Source organism: Oncorhynchus nerka, linkage group LG9b (assembly GCF_034236695.1).
Source record: "Oncorhynchus nerka isolate Pitt River linkage group LG9b, Oner_Uvic_2.0, whole genome shotgun sequence".
NCBI lineage: Eukaryota > Metazoa > Chordata > Actinopteri > Salmoniformes > Salmonidae > Oncorhynchus > Oncorhynchus nerka.
Genome location: NC_088424.1, coordinates 20,406,319 through 20,426,632, shown reverse-complemented (window position 1 = coordinate 20,426,632; position 20,314 = coordinate 20,406,319). Strand labels below are relative to the sequence as shown.

The 20,314-nt window shown below is 40.3% G+C and overlaps 1 protein-coding gene across 1 annotated transcript in view; it reads right to left on the bottom strand.

Moving 5' to 3' along the window:
- The window catches only part of LOC115114412 (tenascin-R-like), a 122,095-nt gene extending 104,334 nt beyond the window's left edge, over positions 1 to 17,761 (bottom strand). Inside the window, 1 exon segment of the mRNA XM_029642620.2 lies at positions 17,468 to 17,761. The gene's annotated coding sequence lies outside the window, so the exon portion shown is untranslated.
- Between the last annotated feature and the right edge of the window lie 2,553 nt (positions 17,762 to 20,314).

The window sequence follows — 20,314 nt, the reverse complement described above, 5'->3', positions numbered from 1 at the left end:
TCAAGGCAAATGGTGGCTAATTTGAATAATCTAAAATCTACAATATATGTTGATTTGTTTAACACTTTGTCATGACGTGCCCTGGGGGAAGGATCATAGTAATAAATATATAATCAACTATATTTCCACTTTTGAGAATGTGGGAATGGTCCGTGGACACTTAGGGGACAGTTATGACGAGTGTGTTTCATTTGATGATCTCACGAAGGACAGGAAACACACATTAACTTCTTGAGGCAACCATCCTGTTAGCGGGATCATTTTCGTCAACATCGGCTGAATTTCTGAGCGCCAAATTCAAATTAAATTACTAAAAATATTTAATTTTCATGAAATAACAAGTGCAATATAGCAAAACAAAGCGTAGCTTGTTGTTAATCCACCTGGTGCGTCAGATTTCAATAAAGCTTTTCGGCGAAAGCATACCAAGCGTTTATGTAAGAACATCTCTCTCTCAGTAGACAAAATATTACAAACAGCTAGCAGCCAAGTAGATTGGTCACGAAAGTCAGAAAAGCAATAAAATGAATCGCTTACCTCTGATGATCTTTGGATGTTTGCACTCACGGGACTCCCAGTTACACAATAAATGTTCCTTTTGTTCCATAAAGATTATTTTTTATATCCAAAATACATCCATTTGGTTGGCGCGTTATGTTCAGAAATCCACAGGCTCGAGCGGTCATGACATCTCAGACAAAAATTCCAAATAGTATCTGTAATGTTCGTAGAAACATGTCAAACGTTTTTTATAATCCATCCTCAGGTTGGTTTTACAATATATAATAGATAATATTTCAACCGGGACTGTAGCTTCTTCAATAGGAGAGAGAGAGAAATGTCTGCTCCAAGCTGTTGTGCATGCAAAAACGCTGCTGGCACCCAGCCATACAATGATGCGATGTGATCTTTCTCGCTAATTTTTCAAAATAGAAGCCTGAAACTATGTCTAAAGACTGTTCACACCATGGGGAAGCCATAGGAAAATGAATCTGGTTGATATCCCTTTAAATGGAGTGAAGGCAGGCTATGGAACAGAGAGCTTTCAGGAAAAACAACACTTCCTGGTTGGATTTTCCTCAGGTTTTTGGCTGCAATATCAGTTCTGTTATACTCACAGACAATATTTTGACAGTTTTGGAAACTTTAGTGTTTTCTATCCTAATCTGACAATTATATGCATATTCTAGATTCTGGCAGGCAGTTTCATTTGGGTAAGTTTTTCATCCAAACATCAAAATACTGCCCCCTACACTCAAGAGGTTAAAGTGTACATTTCCCAGCTGTCAGGTTTACATCTAAATATTGGAAAACGTATGTGATTAAACATGAAACTATTTGTGAAAAGATGTATTGTGATATTAACCACCTAAATGAGAGTGTGGATTTTCGAACAGTAGATATTGGTTCCTAACAATGATAGAAAAGTCCTTAGTGGGCTAAGCCCGATATGATGGCTTGGTAGGCAAAGGAAAGGGGTGGGGACTGAGAAAGAGCGGGAAAGACAAAATGGATTCACTACACACAGTCTATAATTATATTAGTTGAAATGCATGAACGGCCGCTCATTCTGAAAGAAATTGCAATGTACATATTTACGCCTGGATGTCATTGTTGTCTCTCCGTTGAAAACACTCAATCATCCTGTAGAGTTTATCAGAGTTAGAATGTTAGAATGTTAGAATGTTAGAATGGATACTTCAGAGCACCATTTGGAAATGTTCTCGTAGAATAGCTGCTTCAGCGGTTGTCGGTATTCTCGTTCTAAACTTACGTAATTTCTAGCTGCAGACCAGTAATTTGTGTAGTCTAGAATTTGCTCTTATTCTGAAGTGATCGATAGTCTCAGAGTTTAACCATTTCCAGCCGTGTAGCCAAAACTATGCTGTATGGTCTAATGATCTATAGAATTGTAGCCATTCCAACGTGGGGACTTTGTCCTGGCGTTCTCTGACTTCTTAACCATTAGAGACGTCCGGGCTTACCGTGGATCTCTTTGGCATAGTTGTAGTTTAAACAATTTCACATGAAGAGTCAGCTGCATGTTTTCTAGTCTGGTGTGAAGGGGTGGTTCTATGACGCCTAATGTGATGCCTGGGCTCACGGGGGTGTGGCCGCTGACTAGTTCATCTTTATTAATAATTCGGACGAGATAATTCCAAGAGTACTTTTATTGTTTTCTTTTAGGCTTCAGGGCTTCCGACAGTCTCAAACTTATGTTGGTAAACTCATTTAAAAAAAACATAAAACATTAATAGTTAGAGACCCACACTGCAACATGGACATCCTGAAGTAAAGAGAATTCAGTATGGTAGCGTTAAAGCCTTTAAAAGATGCTTCATTTTAATGTTGGCTAGACAATAGCCATTTCCTAAAATCAGATCAATCCTTAGCCTGTCAAATCACAGCAGCACACCGCCAGATTGAATCCCCAGGCAGCCCAGAAAATAGGGTACCTCAGGTGGAATGATTTACCTGTTGAGCAGAAATATACTTTGAGTGCCACCATTTATCATTAAGAGCCCTGACATCATCTACCGAAAAGTCATAAACCGACACAGCAGAATCCAAATGGAGGACATTCATTATTTCTATTGGTGTCAACCTCCGTTATGGCAGGCCGCTGCTGCAAAGTGGCCATGTAGCCAGCCCACCACTTCACACATTTACGTGGGTGGTCACAATTTCTCAGTGGCTGACCAAGGAAACAGCTGAACCACAAGGTAAGATGTATCTATATAACATGATACACTTGGTGCTTTTTGCCCATACTGAATTATGGTGGTTGGCCCTAACAGAGGCTAAAAAGCCCTGTGCTCTCTGGCTCTAGCGCTACTCTTGTAGCCAGCCCAGGTAAAGCTACATTGACCCCATACCTGTTACCAGAGCAGATGGTAATGTCTATTGATTTTGGGTCTGTAACACCCAACAGCACAAACAGGATAAGCAGGGTAGTGTGGGTGTGTTAGCCCTCTTCTAAAGGTCTGGGCCCAGCCTACATAATGGCCAAGTAACACTCCACTGACCCCAGACCTGGTACTAGAGCAGGTTACATGGTCTGAACCCAGTCTATACAATGCCCAGTCAACACTCCACTGACCACAGACCTGGTACTAGAGCAGGTGATATGATCTGGGCCCAGGCTCCATAAGGCCACTGTACTGTTCCATAGCCAGCAAAATGCTCGCCACTCAATTAGTGCAGCTGCCCCAGGCCCTATGAACCAGCCAATTGGACAGATCACTTGGCAGTGTATGATTTGCTACATGATTTGGCTGCACCATACCGCAGACTCATTCAAATGCAGGTTGAGGTTATATTACTGGATGAAGTATTCTTTCTGAGGGACCACCACAGGTTCATAGGTTCATTGCCTTGCTCAAGGGTACAACAGCAGGAGTTCTGGCTATCCCCCACATTCGAATTCAAAGCCATGGCTGAGTGTGTTGTGTGTCCACCACACACCAGTGTGAACAATGTTGACCACATTTAATTTACAGAGCTGGAGTCACAGCCGGTGAGTCCAGCAGCCTCGAGAGGCCCTCTCCACCCCATGTGCCCTTCATCTCGGCCTGACCGGTTCCCATGGCAACCACATTGACATGGGGTGGGAGTGGGGGGAGTCACAAAGTCAAAACATCCAGGCAGAAATGGCAACTACTTAAACAAGTTTCAATATCTATAGCTTTGTTTCTGACTGTCACTTTTCAGCCCCAATAATCTACTGATGTCCCAGCTAATGAAAAAAAGTTTGATATTTTTGTTCTGTTTTGATTACCCAGTGACAGCAACTACCAATTAAATCCCATACAAATGTAGGCTACATTTTACGATTTGCACAGGGTCTAAAATGGTATTATTCAACACATTCATAATCTTGCAATTCTGTACAAATGTCATTATGGTATTAATTCATGCCAGAAATGTTTAAATGCCAACTAGCTACAGCGCAAGAAATGCACTTAGAGGCATTGTAAGGGATTTAGGATGTGAAATTGGACTTCATTTAAATGACATGGTGGATTAAATGAGATGGACGTCATTAATAAATGAATACAATGGTTTAATGGATTTCAAAGAGACAATGCATATTTCTTCAATTAATTCACGTTCCATTCTAATTTATCATATCATTATTTCTGGTTTTCTCGATTCTTAATTTTTATGCAAAACCTAGTGAATGTAGTTGCCATTCATAATCACACCCCAAAAACGTTTTATGAGGGCTTTTCTCCATTGGTCGGTCACTTACTGTGTGCTTGTAACTGCAAAGTCTTTAAACTTTTGATGTAAAATTCACTTCATTACCATAAATGTCTTGGCCTCAGAGTGCTGTTTATGTAGCCCTTAATAAAAACAATCAGAAAATGATAAGTCATCCTTTTCCCCAAACAGGGGAGGCAAGCTACAGGCTACATGCTGACGAGCCTTATAACGTACTCCACGGGAGTATAGGAGCACATTTCTATTCCCAAAAGGCAGAGCATGTTGTGTTGCACTGAATACTAATCCATTCCGCCACCTGCTTTCTGCCAGGGGAGGGGCTGAGTGGTCAAGACACTCAGGTTGTTTCAGTACTTAATCATACCTCTCTCCCCTTCCAGTGACAGATGCACTGAAGGTTTTTATAACCATAGGGATGCAATGTATACGATATGCATGAACCTTTCTCGCAATATGGTTGAATTTGAACTGTTAATGGCACTTGTCAAGTGCTTGAACATGACAATGCATTTGACTATTGTGAATGCGGCATTGAAAATGTTGAATGAAACAGGGAAGCTTTTATTGTAGAGACAGTTGCGACCGCACGCAGGCACTCATTCACTACCTCAGCTCAGCATCTGGTGTCACTCTAAACAGGGGATTCTTGGACAATCACTTATCTTGTCACAGTGAGACCAGAGAGTAACTGATAAAACCTTAACGACCCTTCACAGCGGCTGCAAGTAACACCACTACCTCTTGGCCCATCAACAGTCTACTGTCTGTGTTCCATCGCAGTGACCTAAAACATAGACATATTTTCCAATCTTAATTATCCTCTGGGGAATTGACTGACCACTATGGGGATATACAGATCCTATCTCTTTATATGCCTAATATTTAGACCTGGTTAATCATCGGCTAAACAGTCACATTCTGTGTTGCACACTGGTGTTGTCTTTTATCCCAGCTGCCAGAGGTACTTATTGATCCCTGTCAAATCAGTCCATGCTTTGGAAACACCTCTGAGCTAGAGGAGAAGTAGAGCACTGGTATTAGCATGGGGATGCTAACACCCCCATCCACCATACTGGCACATACATACAGTATTTGACAGATATGGCACAGTGAACAAGGACTTATTTTTTATTTTTTTCAATATGCCTGGCATGGGCCAACTTTGTGCTGGAGCAGTCAGTGGCCCCAAAATTAATGAAGTAACTAGAAACTAGAGCAGTGTAAGTGTTCAAAAAACATCCTGCTTAGTTGGTAGAGTATTAACAACACAAAGGGATAAATGGGAGCACCTAGTCTCGGCCAAGGTGGACAAAAACATGGATTGGCTTGTGTTGTCAGCCCAGGGCACCGGGATGTTAAGGCACGCCTCAGTCTGGAAGAGCGACTGACTCTTGGCACTTGTAGGTCCAGCCGGTCAGCGAGAGGAGCGGTGGTGTCAAACAGGCTGTGACTAACAGCAGCCTCACACAAAAGAACAAGGGAATTAGTATTCAAAGTGGACACGGATTTCTGTTAAACTTGTGATGTTAAACATTTTGGATGTGTGAGAGCTGCGACAAATGCAGTGATTTGAAGATAGACTTGTATCTACGCCTATCAAGACTTGAAAAATGCTAATAGAAATTGCATTAAGTCATGGTTGTGATGAAGTGTAGGAATTATGTGTTATTAGGGCAGCAAGTAGCCTAGTGATTAGGAGGTTGGGTCAGTAACCGAAAGGTTGCTGGTTTGGATCCCGAGCTGACTATGTGAAAATCTGTTGATGTGCCCTTGAGCAAGTCACTTGCTTTGGATAAGAGCTTCTGTAAAATGATAATTATGGTACTGTGATGAGTGCTGCTTCACTTCGTTGAGGTGCGTTCTGAGCTTTTACTTGATCACTGTCTGAGACAATAGTGTTATCTGGAACACAATAACACATCAATATTATTGATTAATATTACACCTATTTTCATGCAGGTATTGTGTTTAAAATATTTTACATGAAGTTGCTTAGTTACCTGTGTAATAACAATGTAGTGACAACATTTCATTAACATGCTGGGTTAAGTCTCTTACATCTCTTACTCCAACTAAAAAGAGCTAACCCGGGAATTACTGGCAAATTCCAGTCATCTATTGTTACAATTCCTCTGGATAAATTGCGCCATGGGTATGCTGCGCTACTATCATTTTGAGTTGACACTGTTAAATTGTCACATTGAATTATTTCAAAGCGCGTAAGTTGACACAACGTGTCACCATCCAGATTAAAAGGGCAATCTCGTGAGGACAGAACGATAAAGGGAGTTATATGGCCTGTAGACAATTCTAAATTAATAAAAAGTATAAAGATAAAATATTAAGGTGTGAAATATATGTTTGATATACAGTGGGGCAAAAAAGTATTTAGTCAGCCACCATTTGTGCAAGTTCTTCCACTTAAAAAGATGAGAGAGGCCTGTAATTATCATCATAGGTACACTTCAACTATGGCAGACAAATGAGGAAAAAAATCCAGAAAATCACATTGTCGGATTTTTAATGAATTTATTTGCAAATTATGGTGGAAAATAAGTATTTGGTTACCTACAAACAAGCAAGATTTCTGGCTCTCACAGACCTCTAATTTCTTCTTTAAGAGGATCCTCTGTCCTCCACTCGTTACCTGTATTAATGGCACATGTTTGAACTTGTTATCAGTATAAAAGACACCTGTCCACAACCTCAAACAGTCACACTCCAAACTCCACTATGGCCAAGGCCAAAGAGCTGTGAAAGGACACCAGAAGAAAAATTGTAGACCTGCACCAGGCTGGGAAGACTGAATCTGCAATAGGTAAGCAGCTTGGTTTGAAGAAATCAACTGTGGGAGCAATTATTAGGAAATGGAAGACATACAGGACCACTGATAATGTCCCTCGATCTGGGACTCCATGCAAGATCTCACCCCGTGGGTTCAACATGATCACAAGAACGGTGAGCAAAAATCCCAGAACCACACGGGGGGACCTAGTGAATGACCTGCAGAGAGCTGGGACCAAAGTAACAAAGCCTACCATCAGTAACACACTACACCGCCAGGGACTCAAATCCTGCAGTGCCAGATGTGTCCCCCTGCTTAAGCCAGTACATGTCCAGAGGAAAGGGGAAAGGGGCCAAAGGAAAGAATGAATGGGGCCATGTAAGATTTGAGATTTTGTGAGATTTTGAGTGAAAACCTCATTCCATCAGCAAGGGCATTGAAGATGAAACGTGGCTGGGTCTTTCAGCATGACAATGATCCCAAACACACCGCCCGGGCAGTGAAGGAGTGGCTTCGTAAGAAGCATCTCAAGGTCCTGAAGTGGCCTAGCCAGTCTCCAGATCTCAACCCCATAGAAAATCTTTGGAGGGAGTTGAAAGTCAGTGTTGCCCAGCAACAGCCCCAAAACATCACTGCTCTAGAGGAGATCTGCATGGAGGAATGGGCCAAAATACCAGTAACAGTGTGTGAAAACCTTGTGAAGACTTACAGAAAACGTTTGACCTCTATCATTGCCAACAAAGGGTATATAACAAAGTATTGAGATAAACTTTTGTTATTGACCAAATACTTATTTTCCACCATAACTTGCAAATATATTCATTAAAAATCCTACAATGTGATTTTCTGGATTTTTTTTTCTTCTCATTTTGTCTGTCATAGTTGAAGTGTACCTATGATGAAAATTACAGGCCTCTCTCATCTTTTTAAGTGGGAGAACTTGCACAATTGGTGGCTGACTAAATATTTTTTTGCCCCACTGTATATCTTTATGCCATATTTACAAGAGAAACCCAACAGACAGGTACATGAGATGTACAGTCCCTCTAAAGCACTGCTACACCACATAGCCATCCTGCTGTGAGGGGAGGGAGTAGATAGAAACACTAAAGCTATTTTCCTCCCATCCCATTATATTCTTACACTATTGTCTCCTCACTCCAATAGGATTCTATATTATATTATTGCTCTGACATACAGGTATATTGAAAATTATAGACAGGATGTGAAAATCACTGACCTTTGAAGAGCTTTAGAATGCAGCGGGGGGGGGGGGGGGGGGGGTTGTCATCCCAGGTTAAGTTCCAAATGGCATCCTATTCCCTATATAGTGCACTACTTTGTCCAGAGCTCCATGGGCCCTGGTCAGCAGTAGTGCATTACATACTGTAGGGAATGTGATGCCATTTGGGATGCAGACCCAGACTCTTCCTCATACATGTCTTACAAGAGAGGACAAAGGTAAATGTTCCAGCATTAACAATAGGAGCGAATGGGATCTTACATGTACCTCCCAATATGTGATTTTACCCAATTTCAAGCATGAATGCCTCAATAAGGTTCATGCATTCCTTTTTAAATATTCTCCGAAAACATTTATCTAATTCGTTTCATGGCTCCTTGCTTCCACATCCTCTCTGGAACATTCACCGATTAATGGACAAGCAGTTGGACATGGTTAGTATTGCTGGCTAGAGCGATTATGGTAGGGAAACATAGTGAGTATTGCATGCAGCACCATGCAATATGCAATATTAAACAAATAGTATAGACCAGCTATTGTTTCGATGTATTTTTTACACTGCTCATGCTGATAATTGGAAAAGAAAATAGCCAATTAACTTTTCTTGTCTTATTGTTTAATATATATTTTTCTTCCCATACAACAGTTTTGTTTTAGATGTCTTAGCATGCTTTTATTTTTCATTCGCTATGCCAATTCCAATTAGAATTATCACACTTCAAAGGGATCCTCATTTTAAGACATCCCAAGCTAGTGAGAAGAGAATTGCAGCCTACTCTGAAATGGTTGCTGTCTTATCGCCATAGACAGACTTCTCTTTTTCAGCATGCTGATTTCAATGTCTGGTTACCAACACTTTCAATAATTCCATAAGCCTATTCCACAAATAATAAGTATGCCTACCCATCATATGAACAATCACCCATAAATTAAAACATCATTTGTACCTCATTGATTAATATGTCTAAATTTGAGGGAACTGCTTGGTCAATTATTCAACAACAAAACTACTTAATCAGGCCTGCATCATGTTCTTTGAGCTGTGCTACCTCAAGGCATAAAGAGGCACTAATTGAGAACAACCCAGTGCTTTCCGTGGGGGAGGATTTGAGAAGTTGGGGCGTTTAAATGCCTGGTGTGTGTCATGATGTCTAAGGAAATATTGTAAAGGTCGTAGGTTTTTTTCTGGGCCCTAACTGTCTCGCTTCAGTCTACAAAGTCAATGCACATTGAGGTCAAGCGGATATTGAGTGAAATCAGTGGAAATGCTATTTTATTTCACTAGCTCCCAAGGACTTCACAAAATAAATGTTTAACTTAATCCATATATTCAACATCTATGTCAAATCTTTGGCTAAATCTTCTATACACTGAAGCTGGTCTTACTGGATCTGTGAAAGATGTTCTCTTTCTCTGAGGCTGGTCTGACATTTGTCCAAATAGCTTAATTGGAACAAAGCTCCATGCCAGTCCCAATGTCCTCCTCTCCTCTATGAAAGCCCTTTGCAATGCACCACTGACTGAATGCTGGGCTGAGGCGAAGAATAGCTCATTGTGTGATCTCTCTGGGGTGGACTGGCTCATGTAATGAGAAATATGAATGCAGACTGACTTGAGGAGGTGTGACTGCTTTTAAATGCTGATGATCAGACTGCAAGTGGGAGGTGTGACTTATTAAACCACATCCAGCCTTTGAATCTGCTTTATAGAGAAGTACAACAGCATGTTCTCTGTTATGGTGTAGGAGAGGATGTCCTTGCTCACATTTACAGTAACAAACTACTGTGAGGTTTATTTGTTAGATTTCATAGATCATAAGAACCACTTCAGTATGATATGCTTTTTAAGTTCATTTAGCCAGTTTGAAGTTGGGGAAGCAACGGAATACAAAATAAATGTATGTTGTTCAGTAGACAGTTATTCTAGACAAACTAGTCAAAGGTCAGTTATCTAGAATACCTCAGTCATTACTGCTGCAGGTTTTCTACAAAAACCTACGGCTTTCAGCAAGAAGTATTGAATATCATGCAACACGGAATGTGTTTTCAGACAATAAAGCCAACTGTATTTTCACCCGTGGTCACCAAGAGAACAAAAATATGGATTTCCCCTCTCCAGCTCTGAATACCCACGTTAAACACTTTTCAAGTTTTTAAGCAAGCATTGGCATCCCTCCACAACTACCATCTATTCAAATATTATGCCAACCAACATTTGTTTGTATCTCAATGTTAAAGCTTCAGCCTCAGAAGCTCTCTTTTTTGATGAGTGCACATCAATTTTCACCATCCTCAGCAGAACAATCACCACACCACTGACCGAGCAAGTGAAACAAACAGGGTTGATAGATAATGGCCAGGCTCTCAAAACACAGATACTGGTGAAGCTGTGATGCTGAGAAGTAGTCTTCCTTTCCTTTAAACTATAGAGCAGGATGGAGAGGAGTTGGCAGCAGACATAGCTATGTGAGAGCGGTCCTCCATCTGCCTGCACAGATGGGGAGAACTAGCGACTGAAAGACCACCAACACAAGCAAACCTCATCTATCCTCTTAGATGAGGTTTGCTTTTTTGATCCGTGTCTCAACTAGCAAGAGGAAGGAAAAGGTTGTCAACAAAGCACGGAATATCAATGTGTCTGACCACTGTCTAACTGGAATTAAAATGATCTAACTGGCCAACAGCTGCAGGGGGGCTGGAAAGCCAGAAAGTCAGGCAGGCATAAAGGCAGGATGATGGGAGTGAGGCAGCCAAGAGAAAAGTGTAATTGTTGGGCTCTCAATGATGTTTGTTTAATTACTGGTTAAATTTAATCAGCGCCACAGCTGTAATTACTACCACTGCCCAGGAGCCATCAGGAAGCCCTTTGTATCAAGCCATTCTGATGCTGCTGAAGCCCAAAATTATTAATACAGCAGCTTTTAATTGTTCCAGTAGTCTACTGTAGACACAGTATAAACTGTAGAAACAACACTGTAGACACAGTATAAACTGTAGAAACAACACTGTAGACACAGTATAAACTGTAGAAACAACACTGTAGACACAGTAGAAACTGTAGAAACAACACTGTAGACACAGTAGAAACTGTAGAAACAACACTGTAGACACAGTATAAACTGTAGAAACAACACTGTAGACACAGTATAAACTGTAGAAACAACACTGTAGACACAGTATAAACTGTAGAAACAACACTGTAGACACAGTAGAAACTGTAGAAACAACACTGTAGACACAGTAGAAACTGTAGAAACAACACTGTAGACACAGTAGAAACTGTAGAAACAACACTGTAGACACAGTAGAAACTGTAGAAACAACACTGTAGACACAGTAGAAACCGTAGAAACAACACTGTAGACACAGTAGAAACTGTAGAAACAACACTGTAGACACAGTAGAAACCGTAGAAACAACACTGTAGACACCGTAGAAACCGTAGAAACAACACTGTAGACACAGTAGAAACTGTATAAACAACAGTGTAGACAGTAGAAACTGTAGAAACAACACTGTAGACACAGTAGAAACTGTAGAAACAATACTGTAGACACAGTAGAAACCGTAGAAACAACACTGTAGACACAGTAGAAACTGTAGAAACAACACTGTAGACACAGTAGAAACTGTAGAAACAACACTGTAGACACAGTAGAAACCGTAGAAACAACACTGTAGACACAGTAGAAACTGTAGAAACAACACTGTAGACACAGTAGAAACACCTGTGTAGACACAGTAGAAACAATAGTGTAGACACAGTAGAAACAACACTGTAGACACAGAAGAAACAACACTGTAGACAGTAGAAACATGAATACTGCCCACGGGACAGTGATAACTCTATTCCCCATTGGCTTGTCATTGTCCATTCTGATGCAGGCACAGTGAACCACATGGACATTTGTTGTACACAGTGTCCTTTGGCAATAAGGATTTGACATCGACAATGAAAGCCCCCTGACAGGATTCACTAGTGTAAGCAAACTAAGAATATAGCACACAGAGGCGGTTTCAAAGGGTAAATGACAGCCACTAGCTGAAATAAAACACATTTCCAAAATAAGTATGTAACAAAATACTGCAGACAACAAAGACAGTGTACCCTGGTGTATTCTGCTAATTGCTTATTCCTCTACATCTGATTCATTAGGATACGTCTATTTTAGCTTTTTGGGGCTAAAAATAGAAACAACTCAAATTATGCAAGCATATTTAAGTGCCCTGCATACTTTTGTACCATGGCGAGTGCAATAAATGGAACAATTGTTGTTTGTTTGTGTGTATGTGTGTGCGTGCGTACATGCGTGCATGTGTGACTGTGTGCGTCAATGTGCTTAGAATGGGAAATGTGTGACCTATAAGAACATATTAGGTTAATGACACCCTCCTCTCTAATTGCTGGAACAAATAGTTACTTTAGTCCTTAATCACATATCAATTAACTTGGGAGGGTCAGTGGCAGTGCAATCCTGATTGGTTTCCACATTATATAGGCCTAAAGCACATATAGATTTAGATAAGCAATGAAGTGATACAGCTGTGCTTCCATGCTGGGTATCTGTCTACACGCTATTAGGAAGCAACATCTGATACTGCAATACAGATAAGAAGAGAAAGAGAATCTAAACACCCCAAACATATTTACCCTTCAGCTAAGGTATCTCTTGGGTAGATATCTTTGCATCTAAGAACATCCTGCATTGCATGCTGGGGAGTGCCGAGACTGAACTTTAAGCTTGCCTCCTCCTTGGAGATGCTGCATGGACCAGAGGTCTACAGCAAACATCCTGTTTCTGTTGCTCTGTTGCTCTTCACACTTGGTATTTAAAAACAGGTTTGATTCAGAGAAGAAGTATAGCTAAGAGTTGTAAACGTTTGCAGGTGATCTCCCAGAACAGACCAGGGATCAAGAAGGAAGAAAGTATAACACCAGCATAATGGACGCTGTGGATAATGGAAGAAATCCAGTTTCAATCTCCCATCCCACTAATGAGAAGTCATTAGCATGGCCCTCCTCGTTCCCTTACGTTTGGAGGAGGAACGGTGGATAAAAATGAAATTGCTTAGACAAATGCTTGTAAAAGAGATACTGTATCTTCTCCTCAAAATGATTTATTTGAAGCATCATATTGTAGGCTACACAGAGATGATGCCAAACTGGGGCTGATGACCTAATCCCATGAATGGTGTGAAGATCAAAATGTAAAAAATGCTTCAACAAATATAAAGAGTATAGGTCTAAATATGATACTTTCTATCGTCTGATCTTAGAAGTTTTCTAACAAAATAGCAAAAAGAAGAAAAACGGATGTGGGCCTATCTTTCAAATAGTTTTTAGCTGAAAATGGATGGTCTTCATCATCATCCCTCCTAACCTTTGATTGCTGTTCCGTTCTAGTGTTCTCTGGGCTTTCTATCTACACAAGCAGTAATACACTGTGAATCTGAGGAGCATTAAAGCTAATCAAAAGCTTCTGTCCAGCTACTGTAAATCATATTTGATTTATGATGTTTTTTTCTCCCCATTTCCTCCGGGTTTATGGCATAATCAATCGCCCGGTTAGCTCAGGCATGATCAAACAGAGCTGATAAGACAAATGTTCTTTGTCAGTGAGTAGTATATAAGTGGACTTTCTTAGCCCTCCATCGATTGCAGATTTTCTCTGCTCAGCACTGCTATTCAAAGCAAACTGTGGGCAGTCAGAATCTATCTTGCCCGATCAGACTTCCGACCACCAAACTGCTGACTTGTTGCTCTCCCACTGTCACTTAACATTTATCTGAGTCTGGTATTGTTTCTGTGCTCAATAAGCATGCAGACTTTTCGAATAGAGGACACACACACACACACCCAGAACGTTCCTACAGTATGCAACCAGCCAAACAGAAACAGCGTTGATAAGAGCTGCATAATTCATATATTCATCATAAACGCATTAATGAAGACGGTCATGGTCTAAATTCAACACTAGTGCGTTGTTGCGCCGGAGGACGGTCTCCAGAGCTTTTCTCCACAGGCCAGAAGCCTGGCTACCGCTACAAGCCAATGCACTTTAACTCCCCCCACTGGCGAGGAGAGAAAGCCATGCTACCACAGCTGCATGATAATAAGTGACATTGTACATTTCAAAAGGGCTCTAACTCTATCTCTCGCCAGGGAAACAGAGGGCTGTGTAGGTAGGAAGATTTGCATCAGCCTGAGTCTGTGTGTTTCCGTTTCTGTGTTTTCTGTTTTCTCTACTCGGATATTCTGAAATGGAAATGCTTGTGTGGCTTTCTCAGCGAGGGGTTAAGACGAATCAGTGCAGGGTCTATAGACCATTTATCAAACAGATTGAGAATATGACAGAATGGAACATGATGACCACAACGGAATGACCAAGACTGTGTGTGGAAGGTGTATACCCCAGGGCATCCACATAGCATCTCTATGCTGTATCATCATTGTGCATTGCATGCATCCACTGTCATTAACTAATGACCTTTGATTTTAAGTTTTAGAATTTTTATTTTATTTTTTTAAGTCTTAATATGGGATTTCATGATAGATGGAACCAGAGACTATCAGTCCTCAGTTGCACTGTTGTTCAAAAAGCTGTTAATCACAATGTCAGTCTATTTGTTACAGGAGCCTAATACGAACACAATGATACAGATGTTGGTGGATCTGGCTATTGGTATGTTTTGGCAGCTCTGTTTGTTTGAATATGTTATCTGATTGATGATGCAAATGATTGAAATATCTCCATTTGAATGCTGAATAATGAGGAGTAATGGGGGAAACTTCCCTAACACGATCACTGCTGGGCGCAACAGAGAACTAAATCCCCAGGATTGAAATATTATGTACATTTTTAATTACCACATAGACTAACATAATCGTGTTGTTTGGCTACCCATTGGCACTCCGGTAAATATTAATTATTCACATAGAGTGCAAAAAGAAACGGTCCTGAGCTCTAGAGTAGTATAATAAGCTGACGGGGAAAAGAGAACGAGCATGATGTGAATATTTGTTACCGAACCTAATGAATGAGTCTATTTCTAAGTATGATTCACGAAAGAAAGAAAAGTCCACAAGGAATTGGTGACTATGTTTTTCTATCAATTCTCTTAACATATGGCACAGACATATTATGCCTTGTGATTTTCCAGCCATTTTACACATATTCACATTCATTGAACACTGTATGGTTAGCAAGCTAGATGTAACCGTGGGTGAAATTTTGAGACTTTGGAAAACCTTTGAAAGCATGGCTCAGGCTAATGACGCAGGGCCACAGGGGAGAAGGGAATTGAGAGGCTGTAAGGTATGATGAATCTGAAGACTGATTACTTTCTACCTACAGACTAACAGCCAGTCTACATCCAATTCGTACACAGCACGAAGGTAGTGCCTAAAATAACCAAATTATATCTCTCAACAGAGAAAGATTACTCTATACCTGCAGACTCTCTCGGGCACCACACAGAGGTGGTGCCTAAAATGTACCAAATTATATCTCACAGTCACAACAGTGAAAGCACCAACAGAGGTATTTTGCATTGGTGTGAGATTTCTGTACACTGTAAATCATCTGATAGGGTAGGTCCTAGGACACCCCCTCACTAGATTATAATATCAATACAATATCTAACATCAAACCCCCAACTCTCTGCCTCTTGGAGAATATGCTCAGCTGACTTCGACAAATTAGACACCTGAAATCTATGATAATAACCTTCGATGGGTGATGCTGTCGAGTGGAACAGCAGATATATAGCCGTGTATATATTTTTTAAAGAACAGCATGAGGAAAACATATTATTTCTGGAGATCGAGATACACCATGACATCCTGATCTGACTATCACAGCATGACAAAATATTTGGATGTGTACACAGTATTTTTTTTTTATTAAACAGCAATAAAACTTGGCTAAGATTTGAATGGGGGAAATAAACAAAAATACAATGATAGCAGTGATTTAGGTTCAGACAACAATGTGATCCAGACTCAGTGACTAGGTGGTTAACAGATCTGGTGTTAAACAGAATTTAAAAGACAGGAGTTTTTGACATGAGGCACTAAAACTTTTCACACATGTAAACAGCAGATGAAACATTGAGTTCCTTTGATATTTTCTGAAGAAAAATCATGTAAATATTTGACATATAGCATCTTATTTTGAGCCAGTTTGCTAGAGCAGGAAAATAATCCTGCAGCAACAGGATATGTGAATTATTATGTGGATGATAAATTAATGAATATTTTTGTAGGGGTTGATACATTTTTTGTAAGGGAAAATCAAGTCTGAAACAAAAAGTGGAAATTACAAACTTGAGAAGCCTTTTTAAACCTAAAAATACACTACACGTTTTTCTGCAATAGGCGGATCAAATTAAGATCCTACATCTGTAAATGACAATCCCTGCTTTTCTTGCTAAGTGATCCATTCAGAAGCCTCAGAATCCAGCGTAATTTGGAATAAGTGTGACATGTGTGACACTATAATAAAGGGAATACTAAAAACGAAATACTTGTAATAATTAGAGACACGTAGTGATATTATGCTCATGGTGTTCCCCCAAAACAGCTTAGAAACACAAATGAGACATACAACTTTGGTTGGCATTAACTTAGTTATGAGTATGTCTCATATTGTATCCACGGCACACAGATAAAAGCTATACATCTAGAGTACTCAATAGATGTTACACATAAGTGATCAATTGAACATTGTTAGATAAGGTTTTGTAATAATAGAGAATAGATCAATTGTTTTTATAAAAATATTTCCATATAGTATAGGTTAACTAGGTACAGAGCAGCAAACTAGGTTTTAAAAAAAAGGTTTAATGAACAATAAAGATTTTTTTGTGATGTGCAGGTTCTTTTGGATTTCAGAAAAACAAATGTTTTATTGTTTGAATAATAGCCTGTGAAATTTAATCAATATCATTGAATTTAAGATGTGAAATTGCTCTAGTGCTTGATCTAAGTCTAAAAACAGAGTGTTTTAGTTTCCTGATTTTGTCCACTGTTTAGTCCCTGCTTGGGGGTCATTAGCCTTATATTGTTGTGGCCCATCTGCTCTCATCGTTATGTTTTTATTGATATAAAGCCCCCTATTATTTTGTTACCTTGCCACCCTCAACCAAACCCCCACCAGGAAAGGAGCTACACCTGCCATACATTTCACCATAATTTAAACATGCAGTATAACTTACCCAGTTAGAGAAATCAGCCAGATGAACAATTTAAATTTGCCTCGGGTTTATCTCTATCTTCCCTCTGGTGCAGGTCCCTTTCGCTCACTCTACACTGATCTCCAAGAGGTTTCTTTCTCACTCTCCCAGTGTCTTTTGGCGACTATATCGATCTCTCAGCCAAGTATCAATCTGTCAGCCCCGTTGTTACTACGGCTGCTCAGTTGTGAGCTCTCCTTTCTCTCTGCCTCTCACGGCTGCAGTGGGGAAGCTGGGCAATGTCTACTTCTCGCTCTTGCTCTCTTTCTCTGCCTGTGTCTCTCTCTCGCCTTGCTTTCTCTCATTGTGCTGTATTGATCTCTCTGTGCTGTTCCTCTACTAGTGCAGCCCCTAGTGGGCGTTCCAGACACTGCTTGTGGCCATCTCACTATGATTCTCCCAGCTCAGCACACATTGACAAGGGGAGGGGAGGCAGGAGTGTGCCTGGGCAAACGCATGATACATCTGAAGAACTAAGTGCAACCTGAGCTGTCAGCAGGCAGCAGGACCCCTGCCTTCAAGAAAATATTCTGTAACAGAGATGTGAATTCATGTTTCAGCAGGCAATCATAACCAAATAACTAGACACAGAGGTGAACAAACACTCATTGATGCTTCTACCTGACTGACAAGAAATTGATTAAAGCCCCATGAGGGATATATCAGTGGAATGATGATGGTTGTGAACTTTTTAAAGGTTGTGGTTGAAGTGTCACGAAGTTGAAGCTTACCCTTTCACCACTAAGGTCTTACCACTTAGTTGGACAATTCTGATACTTTCTGAATATCATAACAAGGTCTAACAGGAAAATTCTATTTACCATCTACAATAATCTATAATCCAGTTGGTGGCATCAGACATAGCCACACTTTCTTGAAGAGGTAGAGCCTTGGTCTAATGCTGCATTCATAACATCTCGTAAAACAGCATTTTTTTAATTGAACCTTTATTTAATTAGGCAAGTCTGTTAAGAACAAATTATTATTTACAATGACGGCCTACCCCGGCCAAACCCTAAGCCAGACAACGCTGGGCCAGTTGTGCACCGCCCTATGGTACTCCCAAGCACAGCCAGTTGTGATACAGCCTGTAATTGAACCAGGGTCTGTAGTGATGCCTCAAACATAAATATCACTGTCATGTCTACCTCTGATAAGCCTCCCAGTAAAGCAATAAAAACAATAAATAATCCCAGAAAATAGCCCACATTAACATATGTAGCCTAAGAAACAAGGTTCATGAAATCGATAACTTTCATATACTGAGTATCTCTGAAACTCACTTAGATTTTTTACATTACATTTACATTTACATTTAAGTCATTTAGCAGACGGTCTTATCCAGAGCGACTTACAAATTGGTGCGTTCACCTTAAGACATCCAGTGGAACAGCCACTTTACAATAGTGCATCTAAATCTTTTAAGGGGGGGGGTGAGAAGGATTACTTTATCCTATCCTAGGTATTCCTGAAAGAGGTGGGGTTTCAGGTGTCTCCGGAAGGTGGTGATTGACTCCGCTGTCCTGGCGTCGTGAGGGAGTTTGTTCCACCATTGGGGTGCCAGAGCAGCGAACAGTTTTGACTGGGCTGCGCGGGAACTGTACTTCCTCAGTGGTAGGGAGGCGAGCAGGCCAGAGGTGGATGAACGCAGTGCCCTTGTTTGGGTGTAGGGCCTGATCAGAGCCTGGAGGTACTGAGGTGCCGTTCCCCTCACAGCTCCGTAGGCAAGCACCATGGTCTTGTAGCGGATGCGAGCTTCAACTGGAAGCATAAGATAATACCGTTGATGATACAGTGGTAGCAATACATGGTTTCATCATCTTCAGAAGAGGAAGAGGTGGTGCCATTTATGTTCAGGGTCATATTCCTGTGAAGCTTAGAGAGGATTTCCTGTCAAATACTGTTGAAGTAATACAGGTTCACCTGCCACACCTAAAGCCCAATCTTGTGGGAAGCTGCTATAGACCACCGAGTGCTAACAGTAAGTGTAAGGATAACGTGTGAAATGCTTGTTAAGGTATGTGATATCAACAGCGATGTATATTTTCTGGGTGACCTAAATATTGGCTGGCATTCATCAAGCTGCCCACTAAAGAAAAAGCTTAAAACTGTAACCAGTGACCACAACTTGGTTCAGGTTATCAGTCAAGAATGAAATCATTCACATGTATTTATCACATCTTTACCAATGCTGCAGAAATCTGCTTTAAAGCAGTATCCAAATCGATGTAGAAATCATAATATAGTAGCCATATCTAGGAAAACCAAAGTTTCAAAGGCTGGACCTAATATAGTGCATAAGAGGTGATACAAAACGTTTTGTGATTCCTATGTTGAAGATGTAATGAATAGTTGTTGGTCTGTCACTCCATTTGAACCATTTATGAAATTGCTCATTCCAGTTACTAATAAGAATACATTGATTAATTCTTAGGGCTGCAATCCCATTAACGAGATCGATATGACAACAGCCAGTGAAAGTACAGGGCGCCAAATTCAAAACAACAGAAATCTCATAATTAAAATTCCTCAAACATACATTTTATACCGTTTTAAAGGTAATCTGTTGTTAATCCCACCACAGTGTCTAATTTCAAATAGGCTTTAGAGTGAAAGCACCACAAACGATTATGTTAGGTCACCACCAAGCCACAGAAAAACACAGCCATTTTTTCAGCCAAAAATAGGAGTCACAAAAAGCACAAATAGAGATAAAATGAATCACTAACCTTTGATGATCTTCATCAGATGACACTCATAGGACATCATGTTACACAATACATGTATGTTTTGTTTGATAAAGTTCATATTTATATACAAAAATCTGAG